Source organism: Sminthopsis crassicaudata, chromosome 2 (genome assembly GCF_048593235.1).
Source record: "Sminthopsis crassicaudata isolate SCR6 chromosome 2, ASM4859323v1, whole genome shotgun sequence".
NCBI classification, from domain to species: Eukaryota; Metazoa; Chordata; class Mammalia; order Dasyuromorphia; family Dasyuridae; genus Sminthopsis; species Sminthopsis crassicaudata.
Genome location: NC_133618.1, coordinates 668,000,648 through 668,019,987, shown reverse-complemented (window position 1 = coordinate 668,019,987; position 19,340 = coordinate 668,000,648). Strand labels below are relative to the sequence as shown.

General features: G+C 31.0%; 1 protein-coding gene across 1 annotated transcript in view; it reads right to left on the bottom strand.

Moving 5' to 3' along the window:
* PCDH15 (protocadherin related 15) overlaps window positions 1-19,340 on the bottom strand; it is a 2,229,510-nt gene that overhangs the window by 1,849,728 nt on the left and 360,442 nt on the right. Inside the window, exon 2 of the mRNA XM_074297067.1 lies at window positions 18,155-18,269. The gene's annotated coding sequence lies outside the window, so the exon portion shown is untranslated. The remainder of the gene's footprint in view (window positions 1-18,154; window positions 18,270-19,340) is intronic.

Here is a 19,340-nt window from a genome sequence, read left to right as displayed (position 1 = left end):
TTAGAGAACCCCAAAGACTCTGCTAAAAAGCTATTAGAAATAATTCAGAATTTTAGCAAAGTCGCAGGATACAAAATAAATCCACATAAATCCTCAGGATTTTTATACATTACCAACACAATCCAACAGCAAGAGATACAAAGAGAAATTCCATTCAAAATAACAGTCGACAGTATCAAATATTTGGGAATATATCTACCAAAGGAGAGTCAGGAATTATATGAGCAAAATTACAAAACACTTGCCACAAAAATAAAGTCAGATTTAAATCATTGGAAAGACATTCAATGTTCTTGGATAGGCCGAGCGAATATAATAAAGATGACAATACTCCCCAAACTAATCTATTTATTTAGTGCTATACCAATCAGACTCCCAAGAAACTATCTTAATGACCTAGAAAAAATAACAACAAAATTCATATGGAAGAATAAAAGGTCAAGAATTGCAAGGGAACTAATGAAAAAAAAGTCAGAGGAAGGTGGTCTAAGTGTACCTGATTTAAAGCTATATTATAAAGCAACAGTCACCAAAACCATTTGGTATTGGCTAAGAAATAGACTAGTTGATCAGTGGCATAGGTTAGGTTCACAGGACAAGATAGTGAATAAAAATAGCAATCTAATCTTTGACAAACCCAAAGATCCCAAATTTTGGGATAAGAATTCATTATTTGACAAAAACTGCTGGGAAAACTGGAAATTAGTATGGCAGAAACTAGGCATGGACCCACATTTAACACCACATACTAAGATTAGATCAAAATGGGTCCAAGATTTAGGCATAAAGAACGAAATCATAAATAAATTGGAGGAACATGGGATGGTTTACCTCTCAGACTTGCGGAGGAGGAAGGAGTTTGTGTCCAAGGGAGAACTAGAGACCATTATTGATCACAAAATAGAACATTTTGATTACACCAAATTAAAAAGTTTCTGCACAAACAAAACTAATGCAAACAAGATTAGAAGGGAAGTAACAAATTGGGAAAAAATTTTTACAGTTAAAGGTTCTGATAAAGGCCTCATCTCCAAAATATACAGAGAATTGACTTTAATTTATAAGAAATCAAGCCATTCTCCAATTGATAAATGGTCAAAGGATATGAACAGACAATTTTCAGATGATGAAATTAAAACTATTTCACTCATATGAAAGAGTGTTCCAAATCACTATTGATCAGAGAAATGCAAATTAAGACAACTCTGAGGTATCATTACACACCTGTCAGATTGGCTAAGATGACAGGAACAAATAACGATGAATGTTGGAGGGGCTGTGGGAAAACTGGGACACTGATGCATTGTTGGTGGAGTTGTGAAAGAATCCAACCATTCTGGAGAGCAATCTGGAATTATGCCCAAAAAGTTATCAAAATGTGCATACCCTTTGACCCAGCCATACTACTACTGGGCTTATACCCCAAGGAACTACTAGAGAAGGGAAAGGGTCCTGTATGTGCCAAAATGTTTGTGGCAGCCCTTTTCATAGTGGCTAGAAGCTGGAAGATGAATGGATGTCCATCAATTGGAGAATGGTTGGGTAAACTATGGTATATGAATGTTATGGAATATTATTGTTCTATAAGAAATGACCAACAGGAGAAATACAGAGAGGCTTGGAGAGACTTACATCAACTGATGCTGAGTGAAATGAGCAGAACCAGAAGATCATTATACACTTCAACAATGATACTGTACGAGGATGTATGCTGATGGAAGTGGATTTCTTCAACATAGAGAAGAACTAATCCAATTCCAATTGATTAATGATGGACAGAACCAGCTACATCCAGAAAAGGAACACTGGGAAATGAATGTAAACTGTTATTTTTACCTTCTGAATTCAATTCTTCCTGTGCAACAAAAAAATTCGGTTCTACACACATATATTGTATCTAAATTATACTGTAATATATTTAACATATATAAGACTGCTTGCCATCTGGGAGAGGGGGTTGGGGGAGGAAGGGAAAAAATCTGAATAGAAGTAAGTGCAAGGGATAATGTGGTAAAAAATTACCCATGCATATGTACTGTTAAAAAATGTTATAATTATAAAATAAAATAAAAAATTAAAAAAAAAAAAAAAAAGATCTCTTAGGCACACAAGTTTAGTAGAAACATTGCTGGGAAAAAGAGTATGCATAGTTTGATAAACTTTTGAGCATAGTTCCAAGTTATTCTCCAGAATGGTTGGATCCATTCAAAGTTCTACCAACAATGTATCAGTGTCCCAGTTTTCCCATATCCCTTCCTACAATCATCATTGTCTTTTCCTGTCATCTTAGCCAATCTGACAGATGTGTAGTGGTATCTCAGATGTTTTAATGTGCATTTTTCTGATCAATAATGATTTGGAACACCCTTTCATATGAGTAGAAATAGTTTCAATTTCATCATCTGAGAATTGTTCACACCTTATGATATATTTTTACCTGTTTTTCTTTTTATGATTCCTTTGAGTCTTCCATTTGAAAATCATATTTTCTATTCAGCTTTGGTATTGTCATCAGGAATGCCTGAAAACCCTCTATTTTATTGTATATCTATTTTCATATGAAGAATTGTACCCAGTTTGCCAGGTAAGTGATATTTGATTGTGCTCTTGACTCCTTTGTCCACTGGTATATTAGATCCCAAACCTTCCAGACCTTTAAGGCTGAAGCTGCTAAATATTAAGTAATCCTGGCAATGGCTCTATAATACTTCATTGTGTTTTTTTTTTTTTTTTTTTTTTTTTTTCTTTCTGGAGGCTTGCAGTATTTTCTCCTTGGCCTGGGAATTCCTGATTTTGATAATAATATCCCTGAGAGTTTTCACTTTGTGACCTCTTGTTGGGAGTGATTGGTGAATTCTTTCAATTTCTATTTGATCCTCAGATTCAAGCATATCAGGAGAGTTTTCATTGATAATTTGAAAAAACAAAAGATATCTAGGATTTTTTTTTATCATGGCGTACAGGTAGGCAAATACTTTTTCAAATATCTCTTCTGAATCTATTTTTCCAGATCAGTTGTTTTCCTAATGACATATTTAACATTTTTCATTTTTTGGTTTTATTATATTGCTTTTTTTAATTTTCATAAAGCCATTAGCTTCTTTTCTTCAGTGATCTTTTGTACCTCTTTTTCCATTTGTCCAATTTGCTTTTTAAGCCTTTTTCCCTTCTTCATTTACTTTTTGCATCACTCTCATTTATCTTTCCAACTTTTCTTCTTCCTTTCTTACTTGATATTCAAAATCCTTTTTGAACTTTTCCATGGACTGAGATCAATTATTTTTCTTGGATGGTTTTGATTTAGGATCTTTGACTTTGTAACCTTATTCTAAGTCTGTGTTTGACCTTCCTTTATCCCATAATAACTTTCTGTAGTCAAAAAATTTTTTTTCTGTTATTTGCTTATTTTTTCAATGTATTACTTGCCTTTAACTCTGTTTAAAAGTAGATCTCCAAATTTCACAAAATCCAATACCCTTTTCTATAAAAAAACACTAGAAAGCATAGGAATAAAAGAGCATGTATAATGAATATAAAGTAGAAGCATTGCCACTAAGATCAGGGGTATAACAAGTTTGCTCATTGTCACCATTAATATTCAATATTGTATCCAAAATGTTAACTTTAGCAATAAGAGAAGAAAAAATTGAAGTTATTTTTACCTTATTTCTAAGTCTGATTTTTCTTGTGCCACAAAATAACTGTATGTGTGTGTGTATGTATATGCATATATTGTATTTAATATATCCTTTAACATATTTAACATGTATTGGTGTACCTGGCATCTGGGGGAGGGAGGGAAGAAAGGGAAAAGTTGAAACGGAAGGTTTTGCAAGGGTCAATGTTGAAAAATTACTCATGCATATATCTTGTAAATAAAAAGCTATAAAAAGAAGGAATGTTGAATGTTATCGATATATATATATATATATATATATATATATATATATATATATATATATAGTTTCAATTTAAAAAACAAAAACCATCATTATTCTCAAAGTACTCATTCTAAAGAGATTTGGTTGATAACACATATGGAAGGTTTTAGGGGCAAATCTGACAAAAAAAGGACAAATTTTTTTTAAGGTAAAACACAGAATAATTAATATCTTTTTAAATGGTATTCACATTGATAGTTTAAGCCTCTGATTCTAAAATAGTTGAATGTATCTAGAATTCCAGTAGCAAGGATTTTCTTTTCTGAATTTTCAGTATCCTTCAGTATAACGATATAGAAATTGCAGGAACAATTGCTATACAGTATTTCTACAACAATTTCCTCCCAGTAAGATGATTGCAGGGATAGGGATGAGTGTAATCATTTTCTCAGACCTCTTGTGTTCATGGTTATAGAAGGTCTCTACTGGGAAGATATTGGTCAATGTGCTTGTGAGTAGCTTGCTGGCTAAGATTACGCTCCTTCCTAGCTGCCTTGAAGTATTTTACTATGTAAATATGGATATCAGCTATATCATATTCACAAAATTCTCTGTTGTATCTTTGAAATGTTACTATTTGATTAAGTTGAAAGTAAATTGCGTTATTAATGCTTCTTTTTAACTCTTCGGGAACAGTTAAACTTCTACATCATCCTGGCTCAACTCCTTCTACATCAAATTCTTTAAAGAATGTGAAAACTGTGTATTCCTTAGATGAGACTATATTTTTCTTTTTTTCTTTCCAGCAAAATGGCAAGCTAACTGATGAGGAAAAACTAACTCTTGACTTTGAACCTGTCTCTTAACATGACTTTTAAACCATTTTGAGATTTGCCTAATACAATCACATGTGGGTATCAGAAATTGTCCTCCCTAAATCAAAGTTTTTTTTTTTTTTTGTTTTTTGTTTGTTTTTTGTTTTGTTTTTAATTGGTGAGTGATATAATAATTAGTCCATATGTAAATGAGTTAAACAGATAATAATAAGCAAATAAATAATAAACAAAATAAAATAATAAATCTAGCATTGATCAGTAAATATGAAAAAAGCATGTAGCTTTTCTCCAGGTGTTGCTAGGTTGTGAATATAAACATTTAGCCTTGGATAAGGTACCAAATTTGTCAGATATTGATTTACTCAGTTTTTATTCATTTAGACTTTATGTGAAAGTTATCCAATTTTGTAAAATAGTAGTTACTTCAAAGTAAAAAAAAAAAACATTTAAATGTTATTTATTTCGATAGTGAGTGATGAATTTAAGCAGTAATAAACCTTGTTCTATACCTGCATGAGCCACGGTAGTGTTATTTTGAAAATATAACAGGAAATTGATTTTCATCAATCAAGTAGGTTTTCAATTTGGCCAAATATAAATGTTTTCATCACACTTAGAATTAGTTTTGACTGAGAAATATGGTCCTGATACATAATTCATTCTTTTAAGATTTCCATTAGTGACAACTATCTTGCACTGTGACCTTGAACAAATTCTACATTTCCTTCAAGCTAAAATGTTATTCATATTCAAATGGATATAACCTATATTGACCTTAATATTTATATCTGACTCAAAATCTGTCAAATATTAATACCTAGCCCAGGATCATTATAGTATAATTCTAGAGCTGGTTGGTGTCCTTCATACTCAAAGAGGACCAAAATGACATCACTATGCCAGGGTCAATGTATATTGTGTTTGGCTGATCAGTCCAAAATGAGCTCACAAGACTATACCATAAGTCATGCACAAAAAGTTCACATGAACATTTGGTATAGAGATATAGCAAAAATCTACAAAAATTGTCCTAATTTTCCATTAAATTAAAATATTCTCCTTTATGTTCAACAAAGATATATTCAAAAGTACAAAATTCTAAGTTATCTGTGTGTGTGTGTGTTGTAAAAACTCAGCAGAAGTTTTCAATTTTACTTTCTCACTTCCTCCCTCATTCTTAGTTCCTTGTACTTTCAACCACCAGTGAGGGTGACGTTTTTTCTTCCAATATTATAATTATTTATTCAATCTCAAATTAGTTTTTCAGCAAGCAGGTAAAACATTGAGGCTAGAGTCAGGAAAAGCTCAGTTCAAATCACAACTTAGACACTTATTACTCATGTGATCCAGGACAAGCCATTTAACTACTTGCCTCAATTTCCATTTCTATAAATGAACTGGAGAAAGAAATGACAAATCACTTCAGTAACTTTATAAAATCAAAGTGAGGTCATTAAGAGTCAGACATGACTGCAAATGACTGCACAAAAACTTTCTTTACTTCATTTTCGTTTACTCTTCTCTTTATTGGGTGTTTTAAATTTTTTTCTCATTATTCTTACATTAAAACTTTACTATGTAACACGAGAGAAATAATCTCTCTATGCCACAATTTCCTCATTTCTGAAATAAGTGTAGGACTAGAGAGTCTCTGAGATCTTTTCTGGTTTTAGAATTGTCTCATCCTCTTACCTGTTCACTACACCCCAACCTCCTTTGTTATATCATCATGCATATTCTATTTAAGTATGAATGTGTCCCAGACGATTCTTATTCCTTCTTAATAGTCTCTTCTTTTGTTCTATTATCACATTATTTTCCATGATTTCCATTTTCATCTCTTTTAAGGTATCTCTCAAATATAATACTTGTCTTTCTCCTGAAATTTCATCTTGCATCATCAATTATCTATCTGACCACAATGGCCATTGGCTTCTCAAACTCAACAGTCACATTGGAACCCCTTATCTTCATGCCTAAATATATTTTTTTCTAAAATTGATTATTCTGCCAAGAACACTTATCATAATCATCTAGGTTCAACACTTTGGATTAATCTATAAATATTCCCTCTAATTTATATTTGTATAGCCAACACGTGGAAATATTTCACTGATCCTTTGAATAATTTATCTTATTTTCATTAAATTTGCCCTCTACTTTAACAATCTCTCATCTTTGCTTGGCCAGGCTATTGCAATAGTCACCAAATTGGTATGCTTGCTTATCACTTTTTAATCCCTTAGATATTACACATTCATATTAAAATGTGAAATATCTAAAAACAAGTTTAGTCATGTCATTTTTTCATTCTTTATTCATGTTCCTCTCTTGGGTATTTAGAATCTTTTATAGTATGATTGAAATGTATCTTTTCAGACTGACAAATTTCTCTCTCATACATTGTACATTCCAGTGAAACCAGACTTTTTCTTTCTTCTCATATATGGGGTCTCCTAATCTCTCATTGTTTCTTTTTTTAATTTAATGTTTATTTTTGGAATAAAGCAAGCATTTCCATTACATAACATCGAAAGATTTTCATGAACTGATGCTTAGTGAGGTGAGCAGAATCAAGAAAATAGTGTACAAAGTTACACGATTATGTGATGATCAGGTGTGTTGGACTTGGGTTCTGTCAACAATGCAGTGGTTCAAAGTAATTTCAATAGACTTGGATTAGAAAATGCCATCCTAATCCAGAGAAAGAACTAAGGATACTGAACATGAATTGAGGCATAATATTTTCATTTTTTTCTTTGTTTAATCCTTTTTTTTTCTATTTAACCTGATAAATATGGAGATCTGTTTAAAATAATTATACATAGTACCTATATCAGATTGCTTTGTCTTGGGAAGGGTGGAGGTAATAGAGGAAGGAAGAAAAATTTGGAACACAACCACCTTATTAAAATAAATGTTTAAAGCTATCTCTACCCATATTTTGGAGATAAAATGATACTGGAAATTTAAAAAAAAATGCTACATTATAGAAAAAAATAAAAATAATAATAAATGTGCTATTTTTGTAGCTAAAAAAAACTTTTTTTTCTTCACCTACCTTTTGCAATACATAGATCTCTTTAAGCTATATCCCACGTGCTAATTCCAACATAATTCCCAAAATAGTTCACACAATTATATGAATGTTGTATGTACTTGTTGCATATATTGTTTAATTTTTTTACATAGCTTTACCACCCAATAGATTGCTAATTTCTTGAGGGCAGAAGATGTTTTATATCCACAACATAATGTCCTGTACTTAGTAAATAATCAATGTTTTATGAATATAATACAATTATAGTAGTTTAAATATGCTTTTTTTGGTTTCTCTTTATTCATCCTGACAGGTTTCCTTTTTCCCTATTCTGGATATCTCTCTGCTTTTAGTGGCATATATTGATTCATGAAAGTTCAAGATCTTCCATTTTGTCTCTCCTGAGTATACTTTCCTTATTTTATGGATTTTTTCTTTATTATTTAGATAACCCCAGACAATACACTCATCTTGTTGGCTAAATCCTGAGGTCTCTGATTTTTTTGTCATATTTAATTTGATAAAACCAATTTAGGTTTCAGAATATTAACTGTTCAATTAACAGTATAATTAATTATGCAATTTAGTCATAATGAAAAAGAATAACAAATAAACACCCATGAAGAAAGATAGGGGAGCCATTGTCAATAATTCTTGAGTCACAAAACTCTTGGGATTATTTATTCAATGTTGATGAAGCATTTTGCAACTCAGAACTACAGAAATGTCAATTGTTATTACTGGTTGTTGTTGTTTGCTGCTGCTGCTGCTGCTGTTGTTGTTGATGATGACAAAGATAATAATGATGTTGTTGATGATGATAAGGATGATGATGGTATTGATGATGATAAGGATGATGATGGTAATGATGATGATCAGGATTATGATGATAATGATGATCAAGATGATGATGGTAATGATGATGATGATGATGACGATGATGATGATGATGATGATGATAGCAGCGATGACATTGGTGGTAGTGGTGGCAATGAAAATCCTGATGTTGATAATGCAGAAGACAAGAGATCCTACTATGGACATAAAACAAAAAAATTGATTGAAAATGCAATAAGTAAACCACAATGAAATAATAAAAATATCTAAATGGAAATAAAACCAAATTCTCGTAATCTTTAGTAGATTAGATTTAAAAAAACAAATAACATACATTCATTCCCTAGATAAAAAAATCAAAACCATATAGAGAAATGGTTGAAATATCATGTCATGTGCTCTTAGAAGACCACAAAGATACTCATAGTGAATCAAGACAAGATAAACTTCCCTCCCAATTCATTTATTTAAATACAGAAAGAGGTATTGTATCCACTTGCTTATTTGTCTCCTAAATCTTAAAATAAATCAACAGAACAAGAGAAAGACATGCTTATACTGCTTCTACCAGAATTTCATCAATGATGAGATAGAAATAAAATTGTATTGTCACATTAAATACCTCCTTCTACTATGAGGTGACCCTGTCTTTATGATCAAACAGTATACCATCTGGCAAGTAATACTAGTTAGTGGAAATATTTGTTCCAGAGAGAATTTGGGAAAGAGTAGTTCCATTGAAATAGATTTTGGTACAGTAGAAAAAGCACTGTGTAGGAAGTAAGACTTAATTTCCAACCTCAGTTCCTTAATAACTATTTAATCATGGGCAACTCAATCTGTTTGCTTTATTTTTTTCATCTGTAAAATGAAAATAACAAAACACCTAATTTGAGGACCTGTTATGAAGATCAAATCACATAATTTTCATGAAAGTATTTAACAATGTGCCTTGCACCTAATTTTCAATATAAAATATTTATTTTCTCCTTCTCCCTTTTCTTTTCTATGAGAGCTATTTTCCTCCCTTAAGCTTTATAATTTACCTACTCTGTGACCTTGGGTATATGACAATTTATCCTTATTTTTTTCCACCTGGAAAATATGGAAAATAACCTTCCCTTTTCACTTATAACTGTGATGAAATAAGCAAATTGATAGCTTTTTTATGAAAATTCTTTGACAAAAGTAAAATGCATTACATCAGATATGGTCTGTATCCAAATCTTGATGATTTAACTCCATCTGCACCAGCATAGTACAAACCAACAGAATAACAATATTGACTTTATTGGATTCATCATAACCCTGAAAGCATTCATTCTATGTTTCTGTAAAACATTCCCATAAATGACAAAAAAATTAAAATGTAAAATTATAAGTAGCCACTTCTTACTTGGTCATACCTAGTTTCAACAATAAATTAGAGCATCCAACTCATATTTTTGTCCAAAATGTAAAAAAAATAGACTTAGAGATGAAAGGATTTTAAAAATTATTACAGTTTATTTTTCTATTCCATCCTATGTTTGTATATGAAAGAACTGAGGATTAGAGAAATAAAGCTTGTTGTCAAACTAACTGTAACAGGAAGATACAGGATTCCCAACTACACACACTATCCCTTTTTCCTTCTTTGTACTATACTTTTTATATTAATATTATATAAATTTTAAAATAGCTCATTTTTTTTTCCTGAGAAAATCAGTAAAGTATAATGGATAGATTATTAGGTTCAGATTCAGGAAAACATGGATTGAAATTCTAATCCTGACTTGATATTTATGTGATGCTAGACACTTTTTTAAAAATTTTTAAGCTAGTTTTTTTCTCTTTTCTAAATTAGGATAATACCTGTAATAACTATCTCCTGTTAAGCTTGAATGGAATAACAGATGTAAAATCCAAGTATCCCACAAATCCATCTATAGTAATATGAAAATTTATTTAAATCACTTTTTGATTAGAAAAATGCAACTTAAAAACAACTCTGTGGTACCATCTCACTCTTCTCAGATTGGCTAAGATGACAGCAAAATATATTCATAAATGTTGGAGAGGATGTGGAAAATCTAGAAGAGTAATGCATTATTGGTTGAGTTGTGAAATGATCCAACCAGTCTGGAGAGCAATTTAGAACTATGCCCAAAGGGCTACAAAACTGCATATACTTTGATCCAGCAGTGCCATTAGTGGGTCTGTATCCCAAGGAAATGATATAAAGGAGGGAGAAAGACCCACATGCACAAAAATGTTTGTAGCATCTCTTTTTGTGGTAGCAAAGAATTTGAAACTGAGTGGATACTCATAAATTGGAGAATGACTGAATAAATTGGGATATCTGAAGGTAATAAAATATTATTCTATAAAAATGATTATAGAAAAGCCTGAAAAGATTTAGATGAATTGATTCTGAGTGAAACAATCAGAACCAGGAATAGATTGATACATTGTACACAGTAAAAACAATAATGTGTGATGGTCAACTATGATAGACTTGATTTTTTCAGATATTCAGTGATCCAAAACAATACCAATAGACTTTGTAAAGGAAACATCATCTTCATTCAGGAAAAAAAAAATAAGGAGAATGAAAGTAAATCAGCACTTGCTATGTTTTACTTTTTTTAATCTCTTCATTTTTTTTTCCTTTTGCTCTGATTTTTTTCTCCCAATATGATTCATAAAGCAATGTGTATTACCATAAATAAACTTACTGAAATAAAAAAAAAAAGGTGATTAAGGCAACATATGATAATGATTATACAATTTGGCCAAATGGAATTTGCATAGGGAATGAAAAGTTGGTTCAATATTAGGAAAACAATCAACATAATTGATCATATTCGTTGCAAAACAAAAGATAGCCAAAAATTAAATCAATACATGCAGAAAAAGCTTTTCTGCACCCATTCCTCTTATTGTTTGTCCTTTGTTCTTGAACAGGGCAAAAATATCAGGGAAGTGATGCCATGACATGCCAGTGAATTAAATTTGAGTAAGGGAAGGCTATGCTAAATCATCTGCACCAGTTTCCTCTCCAGAACCATTTGGATCCAGTGGTAAGATATAAATAAAGATGACTGAAGATGAACTGGGTGAACTAAAGAACATAGGGAAAACTATTCCTTAAAATTATAAGCATTATATATATAAACCATCTGTAATAAACATTATATGTAATTAGGAATAAACAGTGAGTTTTCCCAATAAAATCAGTGATGCTCACAATCACCACTACTATTAAATATTTTGCTAGAAATGTTAAATATAACAATAAGAGAAGAAAAATAAATTGAAGGAATTATATTTAAACATGGGAAAACAAAACTATTGTAACATAATATGATGGTATTCTTAGAGAATCCTGTAGAATCAACTAAAAAACTACTTGAAATTATTAACAATGTTATAAAAGTTGCAAGATGTTAAATAAACTCACATATTCATTTATTTATATGCTCAATGAAGTCCAATAGCAAGAGATAGAAAGAGAAATATCACATAAAATAATTGTAAACAATATAAAATTCTTAAAAGTCTCTCTCTCAACATAAACCAAGCAGCTATATAAAGACAAATACAAAAAGTCTTCATTTAAATAAAGTCACATCTAAAAATTAATAATCAGTTTCTCATGGGTAGGCTAAACTATGATAATAAAATACAACTCTTAATAATGAATCTATTTTGACAGTGTCACACCAATTAAGAAACAAAAAATAATTTATAGGGCTAGACAAATATTCTTCTGGAAAAAAATTTCTATAATATTAAGGAAATTAATGAAAAAATACAAAAGAATATGGCTTAACATATTATAAAACAGCAAACATGAAAAGTATCTGCTACTGACAATGGAATTAGAGTAGTGACTCTCTAGAATAGATTTAAGTATCAGAGACAGTAGAAAATGATCATATATATTTGATAAATCAAAATTCCCAGCTTTTGGAATAAGAATTTATTATTTTAAAAAACTGCTTGGTGAACTAGAGAATAATAGGGCACAAATCAGATATAGACCAACACTTCCTAATATATGCCACAATAATTTCAAAATTGATTCATAATTTAAATATAAAGGGACATAAACATGAAGGGATACTTTCCTGATAGATGTTTTGGAGAAGGGAGGAAGTTATGACCAAAGAAAAAATGGAAAATATTCTAAAACGCAAAATAGGTCATTTTGATTACATTAGTTTTTGTACAAAGTTGTTACAACCAAGATTAGAAAGCAGAAGGCTGGCAAATAATCTTTATAGGAAGTGTCTATGATAAATGCATAATTTCCAAAATATTAGGAGGACTGAGTCAAATTTGTAATACTGCAAGCTATTTCCAACTGTTAAATGATTAAAAATATATGAACAGGAAATTAGCAGATAAAGAAATGTAGGCTGCTTTGATGAAGAAATACAAATTAAAGCATCTCTGAGGTACTACCTCCTACTTAACTGCTTAATATGACAAGAAAGAAAAAAGAAACAATTAATGCAAAAATGAATGTGGGAAAAATTGGCACCTTAATGTACTGTTGATGGAGTTGTGAACTGATCCAAACATTCTGGAGATTAACCTGAATGAAACTATACCCAAAATAAAAATAACTGTGTCTATCCTTTGATATCATTATTCCAAAGAGATTAAAAAAAAGAGGGATAACAGACTTATATGTGCAAAAATACTTATAACCGACCTTTTTGTTATGGCAAAATATTAGAAGTTGAGGGAATGCTCATCAATTGGAGATTAGCTGAATAAGCTGTGGTACATGAATATAATGTAATACTCTTGTGCAATAAGAAATAATAAACAGGCAAATAAAAAAAAAACTGAAAAAGACTTGTATGAATTGATGTAAAGCGAAATGAGAAAAATTAGGGAAATGTTATACACAGGAACACTGTGTAATGATTAGTTACAAATGATTCAACTTTTAAAATTTTTTAAAAAAATTTTATTAATAGTTTTTATTTACCAGATATATGCATGGGTAATTTTACAACATTGACAATTGCCAAACATTTTGTTCTAATTTTTCCCCTGCCCCCAGATGTCAAGTCGACCAATACATGTTAAGTATGTTAAAGTATAAATTAAATACAATATATGTATATATGTCCAAACAGTTGTTTTGCTATACAAAAATAATTGGACTTTGAAATAGTGTGAAGGAAATAAAAAATGCTGGCGGACAAAAATAGAGGGATTGGGAATTCTATATAGTGGTTCATAGTCATCTCCCAGAGTTCTTTCGCTGGGTGTAGCTGGTTCTGTTCATTACTGCTCCATTGGAACTGATTTAGTTCATCTCATTGTTGAAGATGGCCATGTCCATCAAAATTGATCATCATATAGTATTGTTGTTGAAGTATATGACGATCTCCTGTTCCTGCTCATTTCACTTAGCATGAATGATTCAACTTTTATAGAAAACAAAATCATCCAATACAAGGACAAAATATTTAGAAAGGAAAATTGCATGTATATCCAAATAGAGATTTGATGTATCCTGAATACAAATTAAAACATTTTTCCACTTATTTTTTTTATCTTTTATATTATTTTCCCTTTTAATCTGTTCATCTTTCACAACTGTGCCTAATAGGGAAACATATTTTACATGACAGGACATGTATAATCTGTATCAAATTACCTATTATTTTAGGAAGAAAGCAAGGGAGTGAAGAAGGGAGAAAACTGTGAGACTCAAAATCTTGTAAAAGCGAGTGCCAAAAAATTGTCGACATATATTGGGGGAAAATACAATTTTTTAAAAAATAGCAAAAGAAAAATAAATTATAGGTAAGATAGTACAAATAAAAACCAGTAGTTGATGATGTTGATGAGGAACTATATTAGAGTTATTAAAATCCCTGACCCTAACATTGCATTGGATATTTATTTTATTTAACTTTTAATTTTTAAATATTGAAAAAAAGCTGAAATAGATGTGAATTAATGAAATTTCAGCATAAGCAAAAACAATTGGAAATCAAGGGGTTTATTATCAGAACAATTAGAACTGTCCCCTAAAATATGTAGTGCTTCAGAAGGTAACTACACCACCACTACTCTTGAATATCTAAAGAGCAAGGCTGCATTGCTATTCACTGAATATGTTTTAGTGTTTGTGGTTTCAGGGCTTCCTTATAATAATGAGATTCTTAGATGTGGCAAGACCTGAGCATATGCATTATCTTTTATATAAATACCCAGTATCATGTAATCACGTAATATGACTTCCTTGTTTTTACATTTGAAACAATATATATTTTTTAAATTTATTTTTTAATGTGGCAATAGGGATTTAGTGACCTAACTTCAGGGTTGGTGCCCTATCCACTGCACCACCTAGCTGCTCCTAATAGAGATTTTTAAAACACATTTTATGTAATCACTATAGCCCTTTTTATGTCTAGTTACAATATAACAGTGTTTGCAGTCCAAGTGAAAGTTTCTGAAGTGGCACCCTAACAAGAGCCACAGGAATCAGGGGTGAGGAAACTCCTTCCTCCTAACATGAAATAAATGTTTCTGAAATTGAGCAAATTTATCATCAAGCTATTTAAAAACCTCTTTCTTACAAATGTGAAAAGATAACCCAATTCATAAAATCACACTTTTTTTCATAAATTGTCAGATATGGCCAATGCACCAGTATGTTTTGCTTAAATATGAAGAAGGAAAAATTAGCAAATAATAAGAAAAAAATTCCTCACCATTAGTTTCTACTTAATTATATGCACAGGTGTATTTTTTATTATGTTTAATTCAAACAATTTTTTAAAATTTCCAGTCATTTATCTTATGATCTGTGACTTTGTTGCTGTTTTATTATTATTTTACATACATTTTAGAATACTTTCACATTGTGAGAGGTTACCTTTTAAAGGAGTTATGAGAAACTAATAATACAATTACCTAATCTGAAAGTATAAGTCATATTCCGTATATCAATTGTTTCTCACTTCTCATATTTTAAAGGAATGGAAACTTATTTTGGGAGAAATACTCCAGTAATAACTATGTATAATCAGACAAAATATGCTGTTACAATGAATATATACAATGGATATAATACTGCTCTCTCTCCCTCACTTCTTCCCTCTCTTCTTCCCACCCTTTCTTTAACTCTACTTCCCTCCCTTCTTCCTTCCCTTTAGGAGTTAAGGAAAGATAATATGGCTGGATGAAAGGGGAAAAAAAAAAGAAAAAGGAAATCCAGCTAACGACTGGAGCTAGAGGAACCTTATCTAAAGCTATAGTGGGTTAAGCCTGAGTTGATGAGGGATTCTGATTAAGTTGTGATGGTAGGCTGATATGAGAAAGTGGTTGCAGCAGTGATTTCTTGAAATATGGTAAGAGAAAACAGAAGAAAATATAATAGATTATGAACCATTTCAATTCTATAGCCCTAAAGAGCCCTAGGTACCCTTCCACCTTTCATCCTAACTGATCTGGCCAGAGGTATAAAGTAAGTAATATGTAAGTCTGGGTGTAGAACAGGAGACTTCTGCTTTCTAAATCATTGCACTACAGTATTGAAACAACCATTTTATTGCATAAGGACTCTTTTATCCATCATTCTAGGACCTTTCTTCAGGAAATAGGGTTTTTGATATTGATAGGTCAATGTATTTTACTTTTACATTTATAAGCCTGAGTTGATGAGGGATTCTGATTAAGTTGTGATGGTAGGCTGATATGAGAAAGTGGTTGCAGCAGTGATTTCTTGAAATATGGTAAGAGAAAACAGAAGAAAATATAATAGATTATGAACCATTTCAATTCTATAGCCCTAAAGAAACAATATAAGGCAAAAGCCCAATTTTCCTAATTCCCCTCCCACATACATTTATCAGACTATAATATATTAGAATTGGTGATTTCATTGGGATATAAACATTTTCATTACCACAGATTCCAACCTACCTTTCCAGGCTTAGCTAACCATATCCCTTCACATTAAATGTTTCTGTCATGTTCATCTACTTGCTATTTCATGAACTTATCATTCTTTCTCCCTTCTCTCTCTCTTCCATGTTTTTGTTAAGGATCTCTCCTATACCTAGTAAGATTTCATTCTTTCCTCTCTTTCTTCCACCTCAGAATCCCTGTTTTGTTATGAATTATATCTTATTCACACACTCTGAAAAGAAGCCTTGCCTTTCATGATCGTTCCTTGTTGTTCCTATCAGAATGCTTTATAATTAATTTCTTTAATGTTCTTTCCCCCATAAACTATAAGCTTTTTGAAGATAATAGTGTACCAGAGGTGGACCAAAAATACACAATCACATATGTTCATGTATTTCTCCATGTGCATGTGTGTGTGAGGATATATGTATCTATACACACACACACATATATATATGTATATATATACACACATATATACACATGTACATATATATATGTATATATGTATATATACATGTGTGTATTTTTATTTATATATGAATGTATATATGTATGTAGATTTGTTGATATATATTTGTATATATATATATATTTGTATATACATAAGTGTATTGTCTATATGTGTCTATATGTATTTGCATGTATTGATATATATGTGTGTATCCCTCTATATGTATGTATGTATATGTATATATCACATTTTTGAGGACATTCAATGAGAATTAAACTCTAGCTATCTTTCTACTTTTGGACAGTTTGGAAGGGGCTGCTTACACCATGGTTTAATGTAGCCTTTTCATTCTTTAAACACAGTTATGCCCATTGAACCATACATTCATAACTAATTGACAACATGTTACACATCATAACCTTGAATTTTCTATCATCTATTTCATTCCCTTCCTACCAGTCACATTCTTCCCATTTCCACCTTAACCGCCATCATTCTCTCTCTCCCTTTCTTTTCATGTTGCCTCCAAAGTATTGCCAAAATTGTTCAGAAACTCTCTGGCTTATGACTTCTAGGATCATAAGTTTAGATACGGATGAAACATTAGAAGTTCTATAGCACAATACCCACATTTTCCTGGCAAGGAAAATAAGGATCCAGGAGCCTAACATCAAACACAAAATAAATGAACAAGTCAGTAACACAATCCAAATCCTCTGACAACAAATTCAGTGCATTTAATAGCGATCAGCCAGCAAAGTGTGTATACTTTCTGAACTGAAATTTAGTGCTTACTAGACTGTGATAGGAAGCTAAAAAAGAGCACATCATTCTAATCACATATAGTAATCTATCTCAAGAATATTTATAGACACATTTTCTTTCACAAATACTCTTACTTTGGCTTACTTATAAATAATGCAGTGATTGACTAGCCAATCTAAGATGTATGAATAGTAAATATATGAAGCAAGGAAATTCACTAGCATACAAATTTATTCTAAAATTTAATACGAGTCCTACAGGTCCCAGGAAAGGAAAAAAATAAGAAGGTTTTAATTATTTGAGAATCATTAAAATATACTAATTTTCCATAAACAAAGTCCATAAAAAGTATATTTTACAAGAGGAAAATTTAGATAAAATATTAGATCTGTGGGAGGGAGAGCTTCATACTTACATGACAAACAGTTTTCTTGTTTCTTTCTTCATTATCAAATTAAGCTCAATATATCCCAATCAAAATCCTTATTGGCTCCAAACAGGAATGGGAATCTTTGATACTGCAGTTATTTCTGGAGTAGAGACAAAGAACAGAACAATTTGATTATCACTTTGTAATCAGAATGAACCATGACATCTCATTACCTTAAGACCAATTTTGAAGAATTGTCCCAATCCTTCCAGGTCATAGGTTCACATCTACATTTTAAAAAAGGAACTTCATGAGTCAACTTAATCAATATCCAGAATCATCATTGCTTGTCTTAAAAAGTGTCATAAACTAGAAGCAGAAACACTAATGATACATATTAAATTAGACACTATAATAAACTGTACCCTTAAACCTTGTAGGAGGGACTGTAGGACTCTATGTAGAGTTTTTTTTAGAAATTGGTCACGTGTTAGTTTCAATTTAAAAGTCCACTTTGACTTTAAATCTCTTTATGCTTTTATGTGGATAATACTTAGTGACAAAAGGAGCGATTTAGCTCTCTTGCACTGATGTAGTAATGAATTTACCTATACAAGTATAATAATAAATGACATAAATGCCAGTCTAACCCATGAAGTTTTTCATAGAAACAAACGTACAAGGTCAAGTGAGTGATTCATTTCTGTTTAATAAAATAGTTGATTCATTATTACAGCAATGTAAGCTAGTGTTGTGAGGATTAGAAGGAATGCATCCTATAATTATCAAACAACACACAGATATTAAGGCTAAGAAAGAACAGTTTTCTAAGGACTAGTTTTTGAATCTTGGACTATAGCAGGGATATGTGCTAGGTAGCTCTCGAAAAGATAAATAGATTAAAGTATCATAGATTTAGAACTGAAAAGGACATTAAAGGGCCATCTATTGATCTATGTCTAGACATATTAATTTGATGCATGTCTGAATATATGTATCTATATATATATGCACATGTACACATGTACATATGTGTATCTATATATCTATATCTACCTATCTATCTATCTATCTCTCTATGTTTATAAAAGAGACTGAGACTGGTAACTTAACTACCACTTATCTAAATTTATCACAAAGTTCAGAATTTTCATATGGCAGAATTTGAGCTCAATTTTTCTCCTGATGATAAGATCTACACTTTATCCAGTACTGCAATACCTAGATAATA